The following is an 18523-nucleotide window of genomic DNA, read 5'->3' as shown; positions in this document are numbered from 1 at the left end:
CATAAGTAGGTTCATATCCAAGCTAACCACAATATGCGAACCAATATTCAAGAAGCTTAAGAAGAATGTACCAATTATATGGGACGATGAGTGTCAAAAAGCCTTTGAGATGATCAAAGCCTATCTCTCGAATCCTCCCGTATTAGCTCCAGCACTCCCTGGAATACCCCTAAGGTTATACTTAACCGTCACAAAAGAAACAATGGGAGCCATGCTTGCACAAGAGGTAGAAAGTAAAGAAAATGCTATTTACTACCTAAGTAAGAAAATGCTCGAGTATGAGACACGTTATACACCATTGGAAAAGTTGTGTCTCGCATTGGTGTGGGCCACAACTAAATTAAGACATTACATGCTCGTGCATACCGTTTACGTAGTCTCACGAATGGACCCCCTTAAATACCTATTCGAAAGATCTACACTTAACGGGCGTATCTCATGGTGGATAGTGAATTTGGCCCAATTCGATATAAGGTTTATGCCTCAAAAAGCAATTAAAGGATCAGTGGTCTCGGATTTTCTAGCAGATTTCCCAATAGAAGATTCGACACCCTTGGAAGAGAATGAATTCCCAGATGAAAGTTTAATGATGACAGAGGATGATACATGGACTCTATACTTCGATGGAGCCTCGAACCAAAAGGGATGCGGCGTAGGAGTCTTACTAGTATCACCTGAAGAAGAACATGTTCCTATATCCATTAAATTAGATTTCGACGTCACCAACAACGCAGCCGAATATGAAGCATGCGTGGTAGGCCTCGAAACCGCTTTAGCCTTAGGTGTAAAGAAACTCCGGATATTTAGGGATTTTTCTCTAATCATTAATCAAATCTCAAAGAGATGGAAGGTTAGGAGTGAAAGCTTAGCTCCCTACCAAACATATTTAGAAACTCTCACTGATCAGTTAGAAAAAGTGGAATACACTTACCTACCTAGAGAGGAAAACCAATTCGCCGATGCCTTGGCAAGACTAGCCTCAATGGTTAGAATTCCTAAGGAAACTGAGCAAATGCCTCTAACCATAGAAAAAAGGCATAAACCAGCATATATTCAAGCTATAGAAGACGATGAAGTGATTCAAGAAGAAGAACATGAAGAAGAACCATGGTTCATAGATATACTAAATTATGTCACCAAAAGAGAATATCCTCCTCATGCTGACAAAAGAGCGAAAAGAGCACTAAGACTTTTAGCTTCCCAGTTTGTACTCATAGGAAATGAACTACACAAAAGGTTACCTAAAGGTCGAGCTCTATTATGTGTAGGCTAAAAGGATGCTCAAAGAGCTATGAGAGTAGTCCACGAAGGTATATGTGGAACACATGTCAATGGCAAAATGCTAGTCCAAAAGATAATGCGAGAAGGATATTATTGGACTACCATGAATAAAGATTGTCATCAATATGTAAAGAGATGCCCCAAATGTCAAATTTATGCAAATTTTCAACATATCCCACCATCTCTCCTCTACACCTACACTTCACCATGGCCTTTCTCTACATGGGGAATAGGCATAATTGGAAAGATCACACCTCCCGGAACAGGAGGTCATGAATATATCTTAGTTGCAATAGACTACTTCGCAAAGTGGGTGGAAGCACAATCATATGCAAAATTCACTGCCAAACATGTAGCACTTTTTATCGAAAGAAACATAATTTGTCGATACGGAGTCCCACATGAAATGATAAGTGACAATGGAACTCACTTTCAAGCCGAATGTGAAGAATTGCTACAAAAGTATGGTATTCAACATCACCATTCTTCCCCTTATAGACCTCAAGCAAATGGAGTAGTTTAGGCCGCTAATAAAAATTTAAAAACAATCATTGAGAAAATGACTGAAAATTATAAGGATTGGCCTGACAAAATTCACTTCGCACTGTGGGGTTATCGCACGTCAATCCGAACATCAACAGGAAATACACCATTCAACTTAGTACATGGAATGGATGCCGTACAACCTGTAGAATTAGAAATACCTTCGCTACGCATTGCGTTAGAAAGTAAACTTGATGAAGTCGAATGGACTAGAGCACGGTATGAAGAGCTAATTCTACTCGATGAAAAACGACTAGAGGCTTTACATCACACCCAATGTTATCAAACCCGCATGGCTAGACATTTCAATAAGAAGGTCAAGACTAGAAATATCAAGGTTGGGGACTTAGTATTGAAGCATTAAGAAAAAATGTTTTGGACCCAAGAGGCAAATTTAGGCCTAATTGGTCCGGACCATATATTGTCAAAACAATCCTGTCAGGAGGCGCGGCTAAGTTAACTGACATGGATGGTAATGAATTTTCGAACATGACAAACCTTGACCAACTTAAGAAATACTACCCATAAGTACTTGAGTAAAATACTCAAGAGAGCTACGTTTGGCCTGATTCCTTAAACAAGGATACGTAGGCAACCCAGACAGGGTGCGGCCACTTTAATTTTTTCAAATTCTGTATCCCCGAGTTAAAAAACACATGTCTGCAAAATTTCAAGACTGGCGCCAGAAGATAGCCTCTGTCGCCAGACGACAATTTTGTTGCCAGGCGACAGAGCCAAATTGACAGCGACAGTAAATTGGATAATAGCGCCAGGTTTCTGCGAGTGTCTGGGCAAGGTTCGTATATTCTGGAAATTTATTCGACTTCCGTACTCGAATTAATTCTCCGAAAAATAAATATTGTAATTGTTTTCATTGCTTTAATTGAAAAGTTAATTGAAATAAAAGCTGAAATTTTATTATTTAATAAAGAAATTACATTATTGATGAAATAAAAGCTGAAAAATTAACTAAAACAAATTAACTTTGTCTAATAAATCAAAGGAAAAGCAATGCTCTATTCTTTTTTCTCTTTCTTGATTCTCTTCCAATTTTTGTCTTCATTCTCTTCCTCTTGATCCATAACCTTTGCTAGGAGACAACCATTAGAAGATCTACACTCTATTTTAGTATAGATAGTTTCCCCCTCCGCTAAAACCCCATGTTTCTTCTCTACCCAAACTTTCTTTTTCGTAGAGTCAACCTTTCTTTTTCCTTTATCTTTCTTAGAACTTTTCTTCCTTGGCATAATAGGAGTTTTAAATTCGCTCCTTTCCCCTAGGCGTTCCTTAGCAGGGACCGTTTTGTCACCTAGACGATTCTTCACATCGGTCTTCTCAATCTTGACTTGGGATTTCTGGAATCTTCCATCAAGCCATTGTTTCACTTTGTTTGACAAACAAGGTGGATCCTTGTGGGTAATCACCTCCCATAAGGGCCTACCACTCCAATATTTGTCAAAGCGCTCAACCTCTTGTGACACAGGAAATTCATGAGGACGGCGGAGATCTCCTGTAGGGATGGTTTGTGCGAGACCATATTGTCTCATAACTCTACAAGGAAAATAGAAGGTTAATCTTGACAAGCTCGGGAGACGACAGTATGCTTGGTTATTACAACCAACCATCGCCTCAATCTTCCACCAAGGGACGATCCAGCTTATGGTAAAATCACCGGCAGCAAATACCTTGCCCCATTCACGGCGACCTATCTTCAAAAATCGTTTCTTTCGCCGGACTATGCAGTTTGGAGCATATGTGTGTATATCGTCAGGAGGATTAATAAATTTCAACCTCTCCATGAGCAATATCTGTAAAATATGCATTTGATTAGTATTACAGTGTAAAAACATTTTTAGTTCTTTGTAAATCAAGAATAGTATTATTTTATACCTGTAATAAAATTGGAGAACCTCGTAAAGGGGCTCTTGGATTCTTTCTTAATGCATCCAACCATAGCATAGTCTCTCAACCAATTAGCGGCATTGGATTTCTCCCGGATTCAACTTGTTCTATAAAAGATATAATCATTGATTGGCCTTCCTTATCCTTACCACTAACTAAAAGTAATTGATTAAACATACAAAAGAGGAAAGCTCTTCTCTTATGGATACGAAAATCAGGATTAGGATTGTCATAAAAATAATGTGCAAATTCTGTCAAATCAACTACATTGCCATGCACTATATTTTTTAAGGCCGTACCCCTTAGATAAAAAAAAGCATTCAAAATCTTTATAATAATATTCACTAACTCTAGGCATTACCGCAAGATCTGTAGAATAATAGCCTATAATGGCTCCAAATTCTTCCGGTAAAGGGCATATTTCATCATGGAAAAATCTAAAACAGTGAGTATTAATATCCCAATAGTCTATGGCGGAATGAATAAAATCCATGTCAAGACTCACCCCATTTATTCCAAACATACCCCCCATGCGAAAGTATCTAATGCTTTTTTCTCTTTAGCAGTTAAAAGACGACACCAGTCATTCATGTATCCACAAAAAGTTCTTTTAGCTAAAAGCATGATCCCTAGTTAATTAATTAATTAATAAACTGGTTAAATTATGCAGTAAACGGAGGATTCGGGGGCTATTTATAAGCTTTTTTTCACGACAGATTTCAATTTCTGTAGGAAATAGGAAAGGGAGTCTGTCGCCAAGCGACAAAACTATCGCGTGGCGACAAAGGCTGTCGCGTGGCGACAGGTTTAATTACGTGGCGCCAGTATTTTTCTCCGCAGCGACACCTGTTACGCGTAGGAAACCGTGTTTTTACTTGCTTGAATTCGATTTTGACTTGACTCATTATTTTCCTTTCCTATCCATACACCCTTATTATTATTTTTATTATTATTATTATATTTTATTAGGCTTAATTAATTTTAGGCTTATTTTTGGTAATTATACTTGTTTCCTTCATTTTTTCATTTCTTTTTTTGGGGGAGAGAGTCGGTACCCTCCACTAATATTAAAAATGACGGAAATTTTGCGTAGAAATTACACTTTCTCACACACTCACATGCACAATAAAAAACTAATAAATAATAATTCATGTAAATAAAATATTGATAAATAATAAGTGCATATATATACAAGTGTCTAGTACATAGATCATGTGAATAAAATAGACAAAGTCCTACAAAAGTCAAAATAAATAAAACACAGGTACAACTACGGTGCCGGAGCCCGCAAGTCGCGAGGGATGCCAAATGTATCGAAAAATGTCCTACTCCGTGGAGTATGTCCATCACTGTGCGTCCCCTGAACCACCAGGTGGCGCAAACTGCAACTAAGGGCCAGGCCACCTAACCTTACCCTGAAACCCGACAGAAAAAGGCTGGGGCTGCAAAGGCTGCTGCGACGACGAGCCAAACTCGTACGTCCCACCACCCATCCCGCCTCGAATGGTCGGCCCGGTCGGAACATCCTGAGGTGATGACGCCGAGTCCTCTACAGCAGCGGCCTCAGAACGACCACCCCAACCACCGGAAGTAGTCCGGCGACGCCTCGAGTCGGACCTAGTAGTCTCTCTCCTAGGCTCGGGTCTCGACCGAGTGCGTGGAGAAGGAATAGGCTGCCCCTGCAAAACTAAATCAAAGTTAGCAAATGCAAATGAAAAAATAAAGTCAAAAATGATAAAAGCAAAAGTAATACCTCCTCAGCATCGTTGCTACGACAGGTAGCACGGTTCCACAACCTTACAAGCTGGCTACGAAAGGCGTCTATGCACCTAGCCATAGCCGTCACCACCTCGCGAGAAAACTGTCAAAGTAACTAAGTCAGTAACAATTACAAAGCAAATATGAAGATAATATGTGAGAAGTTACTTACTCGAGTTTGGTGACGAGGAATAGACCGCTCCACGAACTGCTTTCCCTCTGCAACTGGCGAATAAGCTCCTCGATCGGCCCATACATACCCTGGTAGTGTATGGACATCCTCAGAGGAATGAACTCCCTAGGGCCAGCCTGCTAAGAATAAAAAGTTAGAAAAATACTTGGGGGCTACCTAAAGAAAGATAAACCGAATGAATGAAAGCATACCGCTGCCTCCTCTGAAAGGACAGGAGCCGGCGCTAGCAACGGTAGCAGGTCCTCCTCATAGCTCTGCTCGAGCAGAACGTAGGACCTCCAAGGAGTACCCCGAGTAGGTCCGCCAGCACGATCCCGCTGCAAGGCATCGTGGATCATATGCCGAGGTGGAGGAGCAGGAACGACAAAGGTATCTGAAGAGTGCTGGATGGCTACCCTCTCCCCTAGGTAGACCACTGCGTCGTACGTCCCCAGAAAGTAACGACGCTCAGATGTGTACTGCGCCGCCTGCGGAGAGATAGGAAAAGTAGCCCAAGGTCGATAGACCGGGCTAGGCTCCTGCAAAAATCACTAAATGAGGCACTAACACCAAAAGATGATAAAAGAAGAAGTATAAGTTGTAGAAACCTACCGAGAGGATCATCTCTCGAAGGCGCAGCACCTCCGGCGGACCTCTACGGCCTCCCCAACTGGCAGCAATGGGGAGCACGCGAGGAGAAAGCCTTACAGGCGCAAGAGAGGGAAAATACTCGTAGAACCAAATCTATATGAAAAGACAAAAGTCAGTAAAGATTATGCTTCTAAATCTAAAGTCAAAACCTCAAAAAAGGAAAGGAGATGTACCTCTACGACCCTCCAAAAGCTGGAAAGGGCTACCTCTCCAGACAAGGCCTTGTGACGACAGGAACGCCGCAAGCCCAGTAGAAAGTCCGCGTAGGCCATGCTAGCCCATTCATATGTCCCGACCAAGTGAAGGTCGCGAACAGCGGACAGGTAGTAAAGAAGTACCCTACTACCTCGATCAGGGGAAAATGTCCCTGATAGCAGAATCAGCACGAAGATGTGCACCCGCTGCTCTCGGGTGGTAGCATCATCCTCAAAAGCTGCAGCCAGCGTGCAGCGACGGATACATCGGGAACTCAGCTGTCCCGACTGAGCCTCAGCCTGGGCCCGAACAACGATCGGCCCCAACAACTCCTGAACCTCCGGCGAGTAGATGGTGACACCGGCATCAAAAGGCAGAGGAGTAGACTGGAACTCTAGCCCCGTAATGAGGCTGAAGTCAGCTGGAGTGACTGTCATCTCACCCCAAGGAAAGTGAAAGGTGTTGGTGGTGTCCCAAAAGAACTCCACCAAACCTCGAATGACGAGGTTACCCCCATCGTATGAAAACATGGCCCGGGTGGCCTGCAAAAGAGGAGTCAACCCACATGACTCCCAAAGACAACGAAGCCCCTCGTCGCGGCTGATGAAGTTGTCGTACAAAGAAATGATGGTGGAATTACCCGAGCCGTGGCTACGAGTCCTCCCACTCGCAAGACCTCGTCGGATTCGCTCCGACAGATGATGAACCGGCGCGTGAAACAGGGTGCGCTCGTCCCAATCCGGCATGAGACCCAGCTTGGAAGTAGAAGGCACGTCCTCGCCCTCACTGGTGGGCTCGTCCTCTCGACGCGTGTCTCTCGACCGATAACCACAACCACGTCGTCTAGCCTTGCTAAAGTATATAAAAGTAATTAAATTTAAGGCTCTACAGTATCTAAGGTTCGCCTGGGCGGCATGATACTATGTTCGCAAAACAGAGTACGTAGTACAAAAACAGAGCAAAAATTTCAATCGAGCATGGAAGCATTTTTTTTAAGCAAATAAACAATTTTTTGCAAACATATGATGAATATTGTGACAAATTGTACAAGTAAAAGCAGTAAAAATGCATAGAACGACCCACATTGTTCTTCACGACCTTAAGAGGTCCAACAATGGTGAATCATTCGTTTCTTCACCAAATTGAGTCAAACAAGTCTCAAAATACTCCCAAGGTAATATACAGGCATAATTAAACAAATTCAAGGCATAAAATTCCACGAACAAAGCAAATTAAGCAAAGTGAGTTTCGAATTTCTCGAAAATTCGCGAACAAGAACGCACAATTCATCAAAAACCGAGTAGAGTTTGAGCGAAACTTACATAGATCGGGAAAATAGATGGGAAAAGCTTCGACTTGCAACAAGTTTGAGTGAATTTGGTTGAAAAACGAGCAAGAACGAGTGAAATGAAGTTTTTTGCGAAATATGAGAAGTAGAGCAGCGAAATGAGAAAGAAGAAGAAGACGGGTTTAAAACCCCGATTCTGTCGCCAAAAGACAGAATTATCGCGAGGCGACAGACTCTGTCTCGAGGCGACAGATACAAATCTTCGCGACAGGTGTCTCTGGCCGGCGCTGGAGCGGCGACAGAATACTGGGCCCCTCCTTATGACTTTGTGGGCCTATTTTAGTAATTTGGGTTCCTTGGTACGCCAGTTAGCCCCTTTAAGCAAATTGACATGATTTAATCAGCTTGATTGCAGATGCATTAAGTGATCGACTTGGTGAAAGATCGTCTCACTTAGCTTAAAGAACCTAAGTATTGGCTCATAATAAGGCACCGAAATATTGGTTCAATAGATGCACCGAAATAATGGTTTACAAAGGCAAAAGCACCAAAGTATTGGCACAAACATTGAAATAATAATAACAATATATTAAGGGTCAGTAAGCAGAATGATTCTATGGCAATGTCCCAACATAGAGAGGAGTTGTCTAGTGGCGAAGCACGGCCGTTGCAAGGTAGTGTCACAAATTTTGGAGATGGCGAAGCAAGGTCAACTTCGACGGTCCCTCAAGGTAAAGAAGAGATTGTCTACAGCGGCGATGCACTGCCGTGGCGACGAACGGCCACAACCCTGAAGATGACGACATACAGTTATTTTCGACGATGTTCCCGAAATACTGTGGAGGATTGTCACCAAGAATATTGAAGACGACGACATACGTTTATCTTCAATGATGGCGTTCACAAAATACTGTGGAGGTTGTCACAAACAAAAGAAGCAACGGCAAAACGGTTACGCTCAGAGACGTGTGCTCAACTGTGCAAGATACGCGTTTCTTAACTCTTTTATCTGTTTAACTAATGATTAGTTTGCAGGTATCGGCGTTATAAGAATGATTTGGAATCGCAGAACATTTTGAATCATTCTCTGTCCCTATCGATACTTTGACTCTCGTTTTTCGAAACCTAAGTTTCTTCAAACTCAGTCAAAGTGGGGGCTTCTGTAGACACCCATTTGGGTCTCCCCAAAACCAAACCCGGTGATGAATGCCTTTCACGTCAAACCATTATCGAATAAGGTGAAAGTGGTTAAAACACTACAAGATATTATATCAAAGAGGGTAATTTAAATCGCCCTCTTAGGTTCAAATTTTGCCCTATTAGGCAAAGAGGGCGATTTTGAAATCGCCCACAGGTCGCCCTATTAGCTTCGTCCTATTAGCTTCAAAGGGCATACAAATGTTTTGCCCTCTTTGTTAAATATCAATATCAAATAGGGCAAAAATTTCGCCCTCTTTGATCAATATCAAATAGGGCAAAAGTTTCGCCCTCTTTGATTGAATCAACCAAGACGAAAAGTTTTTTTTGCCCTCTGTAAACAACTCAACTAAGTCAATTAATATTGCCCTCCTTGCTCAAAATTCGCCCTGTTTGATCAAATTTTAAAGGGTAAAAACAAAATCGCCCTCTTTGTTCAATTTTCAGTTTTTTAAAAAAATAATTCTAGGAGTATTAACAAAATATTTATTTAGTTAATATAAATTCTAATTTTGTCATTATATATTCTAATTTTGTCATTATATATACAAAAGTATTAACTAAGTTTTCCTAAATAGCAATTATTTAATAATTCTAGGACATCTTTTCATCCTTGCATCTTCAAGCCCCTTTTTCCATCTGATCAGTTTCCCAAGAAATGCAACCAGCCTTTGGTGTCCTCCATCCCCAAAACATCAGCACACTGACTTAATCCCCTAACTGCAAACATGACAGAAGCACCAAACTAATGAATGTAAATTAATAAAAGAATATATTAGTAGGAATGTAGGAACTTGATGATGAATAATGACTATGATTACTATAAGAGGCAACTACTTGGAGCTAAATAATATAAGAAACACCAAACTTGAAAAAGATTCAGACTCAACCTGAGCTCAAATGCAAGTATCATGAACAGAGAAACACAAAACTTGTTCTCAACACAACTACTTAACACGCATATTCCAAACAATCATACAAGACTGAAACAAATTCAAAACTAAAAATCCACATAAAAGAACACATCATTTCTGATATTAACAATCAGTATTCCGTTATTTACTGACATTTAAGCATGTGGGTATTTAATGTCAGCAGCAAAGCTAGAACAGCATGAAAATCTATGTAATCATATTGTGGACTTGTGGTTAGGGTTCCAATGGCTGTAATGATCACATATAGAGAAAGATGTTCATATAAGGTTTCAGATCGTTATAAACAAACAATAGAAGTAGTGATTTACTCCACATACAACACACTTTGACAGTTAACCATAGCTGCCCAAAAATATCAAAGTAGAAAAAGATACTTTGTATAAAATATTACCTCTATCAAGCATCAAGGCCAATCTTCTCCATGATTAGCCGAAGCTTTTGTTCTAGGTCTTCTTGTTTCTTCTTAGACGCTTCAAATTCAGCTCGCATAATATTATTTTCATTTTGTAGTTATTCAACATTTTCTTCCAGCTCAGCTCTTCCTATCTTTCCATCTTTAGATGACACCGGGTGCCCTTTGCCTAAACCTCGAGCATAACCTGAACGATGTCCAAGAACCTTCACATAAGCTTCTTCAAGAGTAAGATTATCAACCCCCTTTTTACCAATTTCCTTCTCATGCAACTCATTTAATTCCTTGAACTTCTCCTCGGCCTCATCGTCAAACTTCCCATTTTTATGCCTTACAAGATAAAACAAAGTCAGAATTTTAGTATAAAGAAAAATAAAGTGTTCGTGCATTAGACAAATATTCAATATACCTCTTTGACTTCTCCCATAACTTTAAATACATGGGATCATATTTAGCTTGGGATGAGGTGGTTACATTTGAGCAAGAACCATTGATTTCAGTGACCTCATTCTCATTTTCACAAGCTTGTGCCTCAAGTTCCTATCAAATCACATACGTACACTTATTAGTTTTAGCAAGATCAATCCATTTAGGAAAGTATTTCAATAACATATACACTACTATAGCACACTAGATCAGAGTAGTCTTTAATTCATTCACACTGCAGCGGTGGATCTAAGATTCACTTGAAAAAAAAGGACAACATTGAAGCAAAGTGACACCCTGGTACAACCTGCCAATTACCTGTGTTTAACTGCTAAATACCAAGTATATTATGATCGGATTAATCCTAATACTCTGAATTATTTTTTGGCAGAACTTTTTATTACTTTTTCCTACTCTATAGCTGTTCATATGCTACTTCTTACATACTTCTATTCTTCTCTTTCTAAAAGTGCAAATACCTCACTTTCCATTACTTATAAAAGACACTAATTAGGGATCAACAATATCAGAATCATCCTTTAATCAGTGATTATTTTGTTAGAAGATCAAGGAGAATAAAGTCAGCTGAACCGTGCCATTTATGGCACCTTTAGGCAATGTTTTCTTTATATTTCTATGCTCTTTTTTAGTCGTTTGTGTCGTGTTTATAGAGAATAATGCTCGATTTGTGTTATTTTGTGTTAGTGTAGAGAAATGCATGCTTTTAATGGTTTTTCTTATCATTTTATTCATTTCTCGGCTATTTCTCTCGCTTCTCCGTTTCTTTGTCTTATTTTGTAGGTACGTCGCGGGCTATATGCATGGAATTTGAAAATAGCACCCCCTAGAATCAATATGCACTATTCGGAATTGAATTTGAGTTTGAAACAAAGGAAAACGAAGGATTGCAAAGTTTCAAATAGGACCTTTTTTCATTGTTTTGGCCATATCTCAAGTTCTACAACTCGGATTGATGTGATTCAAGTTGGGTTGGAAACTAGAATTAAAGAGCTTTCCAATGATAGTTTGCACGCCCTCATACGATTCATAGATTGAGAGTTACAGCCTTCCGAAGTTAGCCCTGAAATTCTGCCGCGGGCGCGGGCTACAGTACCCGCGGGCGCGGGGTTGCTGCAGCTCCAAAACTGCCGTTTTTGGGCAGTAAGCACCCGCGGTTGTCCCGAGGGCTCCCCGAGGGCGCGGGCTTGGGCCGCGGGCGCGGCTATCGGGGTTTCCGTCTTCCTCCGCGGGCGCGGCCTAGTTCTCCGCGGGCGCGGGTTTCCGGGTCTTTTACGATTTTTAAGCTTCTTTTCTCCTTTTGTTTATATAGTTTTTGGTTTCCTTTTTTCTTCATTCATGTAATTCTTTAGTTTTAGAATAGTTTTCTCTCTCTTAGGTTGAGAGCTTCTCTCTCTAGTTTAGGCTAGCTTAGGAGTAGTTTTAGAGAGAGAAAGTGAAGAATTTCAATGGTGATTGAGAGATTGAAGATACAAGTGTGACAATTGTGTTGGAGATCATCTTAATTATCAATGAGCATTTCTAAACTCTATCTCATTCAATTGCTTTGTTTAATTTGATGGTTGTTTGGTTTGATTTTGATATTTGATGTTTGATTAGAGTATTTGTTCTTGATGTTTTGTTGATTCTTGTTCTCTATAGTTGATAGTAGATTTAATGATGTTTCTTGAGTAGTTTACTTGCTAGGGTTTGGGTAAACATGTGTGATTGATGGATTGAGATTGATTTGGGAATTTGAGTAGTTCTTGTGTAGTGATTAAATTGATTCATAGAGGTTTGCATGTTGCATAAGTTTGATTGGAGTAGCTAACCATGATTGCTAGCATTGATTGCATGATTGAATTGATTGACATGATCACTTGATATCGATTTGATCATAATTAGTTGAGTATTTGATCATGTTTCTTCATATTGTTTAGCACTAGAGAAATCTATGTTAGAGAGTGTGAGGATGATTAGTTGAATGCCCCTAATTGCTCCTACTATTTGTCTTTGCATTGCTTGGATTGCTTGACTCCCTAATTAGCTTGGTTATCATGAATGCATGTTGATCCCCATTCCCTAGTGTTTCATTTGTTTGATTCTTGATTTAGGAAGTAGAATAGCGCTACCTTTCACCTTAGACTTCGACCTAGCTTAGGCGTTAATTAGAAATACTTGAACATAACCGTTCCTAGTGGTTCGACCCTTGACTTACCTCTATACTTGTATTTAGGTAGTTGAGTGATTATAAATTTGTTTGACCGTAGGGAGGATTAGTTCAATGACATAGTTTTCCCCACGTCAAAATGGCGCCGTTGCCGGGGAACGGTGTCTATGTTTGAGTGTTTTTAATTGCTTGAGTCTAGGTCTTTGTGTATACTTTTCTTTTATTTGATTTTTGCTTGTTTTGTATAAAATGGAAAATTTCTCGTTTCCTCAATTAGAGGATGAGCCTTTTTGGGTGTACTTTAATAGATTAGAGAACTTCGTTAGTTACCATGGTTGGGATATTTGGGAGGCTTGCGAGATTTGTTATCATAATTTGAATGAGCAAACTAGAGACATTGTTGAGAGCATGTTTAATGGTAGATTTCGGGCATTGTCAATCAATGATGCTTGGGACTTTTATGTATGGTTTGCTAGAGATAGTTATGATCGTGGTCATGGTTATTCAAATGTTTCCATTGATGATTGTCATGGTCCATGTTTCATGAATGATGAATCTTGCATGCCTACTTGTGCCCCCATTCCCCAATTTGATGATGCCACTCATATTTCTAATGTTGATCTTTGCATGCTTGAACATAATTCTTTCCCCCATGATGCACCTCAATGCTCTTCATCTTTCCAATCTTTAGACCCTAACTTTGAGTCTTCTTATAATCAAATTGGCGGTTCTTTGAGAAAATTGGAGATGAATTCTAATTTGGAACCAAATGAGATGAGATATTTGGAGATTGTAAGAAGCCAAATGGAAATGTTGAAAAAGTTGGAAGAGAGTAATGAGGTTGTTTTTAGGAAGAATGATGAGATGGAGAGTCAATTGTCATTAATATTGAATGTGAATGAAGTTTCTACCACATTGGTAGATATGGAAGATGATGACGATGATTGTTTTGAGAGCTCCAAAGTATGCAAGGAGGATGTTAGAGAGCCTATGAGTGAGGAAAAGCGTGTAGAGATGGATGTTCCTAAAGAGAGTTTGCACTTTAAACCTCCTTCCCAATTTGAATTTCGTTCCATTGACCCTTTAAATGGAGTTGAAGAGAAACTAAAATGGTTGGTTTCTCTTAATTTTGAGGAAACGTTAATTCAAGTTAAGAAGGATGGGACATTGCAATTTTTGAAGCGTGGAGAAGTTGTGAGGAGAGAGAGTGAGGATGAGGAGGATGAAGTAGTTTCCATGGGAGATTGGATGTTTGAGGGTGATGAGAACCAAGAGGTTTTGAGTGTTGAAAAACCAATTGACGAGTCAATTTCCCCACCCACCTCCCTTGATTGCAATTTCATTCCCCCATTCCTCAATTTTGAAGACCAACCTTTTTCCACCCCATCTCCTTTGTATGATGACCATGGTTTCTTTGAGGGTGAGGCCTTGAGCTTAGACGATTTTGATGAAGAAGAGGTTCCATGTGATAAGGTTGAGGAGGTAGAACCTACTTTTGATGATTATGAAGATGAGAGTGAAGTGTTTGGTGAGGTTGAGTCTCCAACTCCTATCTCAAATTTTCAACCATTGCCCTCCTCTTTCACCGTTGATGACCCTTTCTCTTCTACATTTTCCACCATTGAGATGGATGTGGCCTTTTTAGAGGGAGATTGTACTTCTCATGATTATTTTGAGCTACCTCCGAAGTTTAACCCTCAACCCTTTGATGAGCTTCCTTTGAACCTTGATCGTGATTTGAAGCTTTTGAGAGCTCTCTTAGGGTGTGAAGTTTGTGAGGAGGATGTGATTGAGAATGAGCTTGATTTGAATGATGATGAGTTGGAGGAGAGCCCTTTGGATGTGAGTTCATTGGATGAGAGAGCTTGTGTTTCAATGGATAGTGGTGTAAGTGGCCAACCAATTCCTATTCCTTCACCTTACACCTCATTTTCAAGAAAGCTTGATCTTGTCCCCTCTTATCCCATGTCATTACCTTCTTTTCTCATATCCCCTCCTCTTGAAAAGCCTTTAGTCCCTCAAGTGCCTCATTTGATGACTTTTGAGGATGATGGTGGGATTTTCAACCAAAAATATTTTGTTGGGAAGAGTATGCCTTCTTCTTTTTCTTTAATTTCTCTTCCTTTTTCTTATATTCTTGTTTTTCCCTTCTCTCCTTCTTCTTCTTGGCATACTTCTTCTCAACTCCATAGGTGTGCACTATGCTTGTTGCATGCCTTATTTTTGTCATGTGCATACTTGCTCTCATATGAAATGTGTAGTAGTGCATTTGACAAGCTCTTGCGATCGTTGCAATATTATTTTACTAGAGCGGTCAAGCTTGGACCTTAAGCAAGCCTTTCTCGGGAAGTAACTCGTGTTTTAGATTAGATTTTCCTTTTCTTTTTAAAATAGATTTTTCTCTCATGGAAATTTTTGTGTGCCTTTTGCTAGGTACATGACTTGATATACTTTGGTGCTTCGATTTGGTTCAAGAATCAAGGAAGGTTGACTCCTATCTTTGCGAGCATATGGAGACAAGGTTCAATTCTTGAGAAATTAGCTTTGAAAGGTTAAAATTGGGTCATTTGCGGGTATTTACACCCACCTAATATCCGGTAATATCTTTCATTGCTCTTTCTCTAGTGGATGATGCCATGTTGGACATATGTTGGTTTGTTGGTAATCTCCTTGTTTTCCCCTCCCATGGATTATATGATTTATGTTTGAGTGTATTGTCTTATTCAAGCTTAGGGGAGGGTATTCTATCATGTTTGGTGAAATGTTGATCCTTATATGTTATGCACCTTTCTATATGCTTTTCCATGTTTCTTATATTTTGAAAAATTCCAAAAATATTTTTGTTTCTATCAAGGCAAATTTGCAATGTGTTTTGTTTTGTTCTTGTTTTGGACATAATAACATTTGGACTTGTATAATTGAATGTTTTTCTTCCTAAATGGTAACGGTGTGCACGGTTTGAGAGTACGCTTGGTTGATTCTAGGATAAAGCATGCTAAGGTAGTTGGTTAGAACTAGTGGGAACATGAAGCCGGATTCTACTTGTTTGTGGCATGTTTGGTAGTTGCTTCCTATAGTTGATTTGACACCAATAGTGAGTTTTTGCTACATCCGTGTGAGTTCTTTGTTTTTCAAGCCTTCTACCTTACTTGTATGAGCGGCATGGATCCTTGACTTCTTGCAAACCTAATCTTGAAACTTGACTCATAGATCTTGAATCCGAGACCAAACCGTTTAGGGAGGACAAAGGCACCTTTTTCGGGGTGGTATTTTTCATTTTTAGGATAGTTTGTTTCATCTTTATTTTTGGGTTTACATTTGCCTTCTTGCAACCATTTGAGCCTTTTACCTTCTTTTCAAGCCACATCTTTAGATCTTTGGCCTTTTGTTTCATTTTCATTCTTTTCTTGGTTTTTGTGAAGTAATTGATCATTCTTGATGGAGTTTGTGGAGGAGAAGTTGGAATGTTTGGTTCTTATGATAGCAAGATTGTGTTATTTCTTCTTTGTGAATAATGGCAAATGAGTATGAGTAAAAGCCGTCCTATATTATAAAAGGCATGGACAAATAAGTGCAAAAGTTGAAAAAGCCGTCCAAAGCTAAAAGAGGCGAGGACAAAGCACTATTTAAATAAAAAGAAAAAAGAAAAAAAAAAGAGAGAAAAATGAAAAAAATTCAAATATATTTTGATGTGAGTTTTCTCCCTTTTTGAGCATTGAGGACAATGCTCCATTTAAGCTTGGGGGGAAGCGTTCTCACACTTTTTGTGTATATGTTTGTGATTTATAGCTTTGAATAAGCTTGGGGGTGTGAGTGTTTTTGTTTGGATTGGTGTTTACTTGATTATGATACTAAGAAAGGGCCCGTTCTTTGCTTCACTTTTAGGAAAACCACCAAATTTCAAATTTTTAGCCTACCTTCACCCTTATTGCCTTACGTTACAACCTTGGGGAAAGACCTTTTGACCTAAATGGTTGAGTCATTCTTCGGTGGAGAGGAATGTGAGTTTTAGGAATAGGGAGAGGGGATGCAAAAGTCAAGATGTCGAGTAGCCTAAAAATTCTTTTTTTTTTCCGGTTCCTTCGTGGAATCATTGGGATGCTCATTTGAGGTCGATTTTGTTTGGGATCGTTTGGGATGAAAGTGGATTGTGAAAGCTAGTTCCTATGCTTAGCATATTTTTGTTTCAATCAACCTTGGGTATCTTGGAACGTGCACTCCCTTACTTGTTTAGAAAGATTTGCATCCACTTGTGCTTGTACATTTGCAAAAGTCCTTTCATGAACATTTGTTTGCTTTTCTTGTATTTTGTTTTCTTTTTCATGCTTTGCCTTGTTTGTGTTATTATGAGAGTTATGGGTAAACTCTTAGGATACCCTTACGAGAGCATCACTCGTCCTCTAGGGCGATCTAGGGGTTTAAATGGCTTGTCTTTAGTTGCTAAAATTGACCGTGATTCCTACGAAAGTGAGTTAGTGTATATTCCCATCTTCTCCAGTTTTCTTGTTTCTTTCTTTGCTTGAATAATGTCATCTTTTTTCCCTTGGGTTGGATTTTGTTTTGCTCGAGGACGAGCAAAAGTTTAGCTTGGGGGAATTTGATCCGTGCCATTTATGGCACCTTTCGGCTATGTTTTCTTTATATTTCTATGCTCGTTTTTAGTCGTTTGTGTCGTGTTTATAGAGAATAATGCTCGATTTGTGTTATTTTGTGTTAGTGTACAGAAATGCATGCTTTTAATGTTTTTCTTATCATTTTATTCATTTCTCGGCTATTTCTCTCGCTTCTCCGTTTCTTTGTCTTGTTTTGTAGGTACGTCGCGGGCTATATGCATGGAATTTGAAAATAGCACCCACTAGCATCAATATGCACTTTTCGGAATTGAATTTGAGTTTGAAACAAAGGAAAACGAAGGATTGCAAAGTTTCAAATAGGACCTTTGTTCATTGTTTCGGCCATATCTCAAGTTCTACGACTCGGATTGATGTGATTCAAGTTGGGTTGGAAACTAGACTTAAAGAGCTTTCCAATGATAGGTCGCACACCCTCATACAATTCATATATTGAGAGTTACAGCCTTCCGAAGATAGCCCTGAAATTCTGCCGCGGGCGCGGGCTACAGTACCCGCGGGCGCGGGGTTGCTGCAGCTCCAAAACTGTCGTTTTTGGGCAGTAAGCACCCGCGGTTGTCCCGAGGGCTCCCCGAGGGCGCGGCCCTTGGCCCCGCGGGCGCGGTCTTGGTCCGCGGGCGCGGCTATCGGGGTTTCCGTCTTCCTCCGCGGGCGCGGGTTTCCGGGTCTTTTACGATTTTTAAGCTTCTTTTCTCCTTTTGTTTATATAGTTTTTGGTTTCCTTTTTTCTTCATTCATGTAATTCTTTAGTTTTAGAATACTTTTCTCTCTCTTAGGTTGAGAGCTTCTCTCTCTAGTTTAGGCTAGCTTAGAAGTAGTTTTAGAGAGAGAAAGTGAAGAATTTCAATGGTGATTGAGAGATTGAAGATACAAGTGTGACAATTGTGTTGGAGATCATCTTAATTATCAATGAGCATTTCTAAACTCTATCTCATTCAATTGCTTTGTTTAATTTGATGGCTGTT

The sequence above is a fragment of the Chenopodium album genome, chromosome 24 (assembly GCF_948465745.1).
Source record: "Chenopodium album chromosome 24, dcCheAlbu1.1, whole genome shotgun sequence".
NCBI lineage: Eukaryota > Viridiplantae > Streptophyta > Magnoliopsida > Caryophyllales > Amaranthaceae > Chenopodium > Chenopodium album.
Note: the sequence above shows the minus strand (reverse complement) of the source record.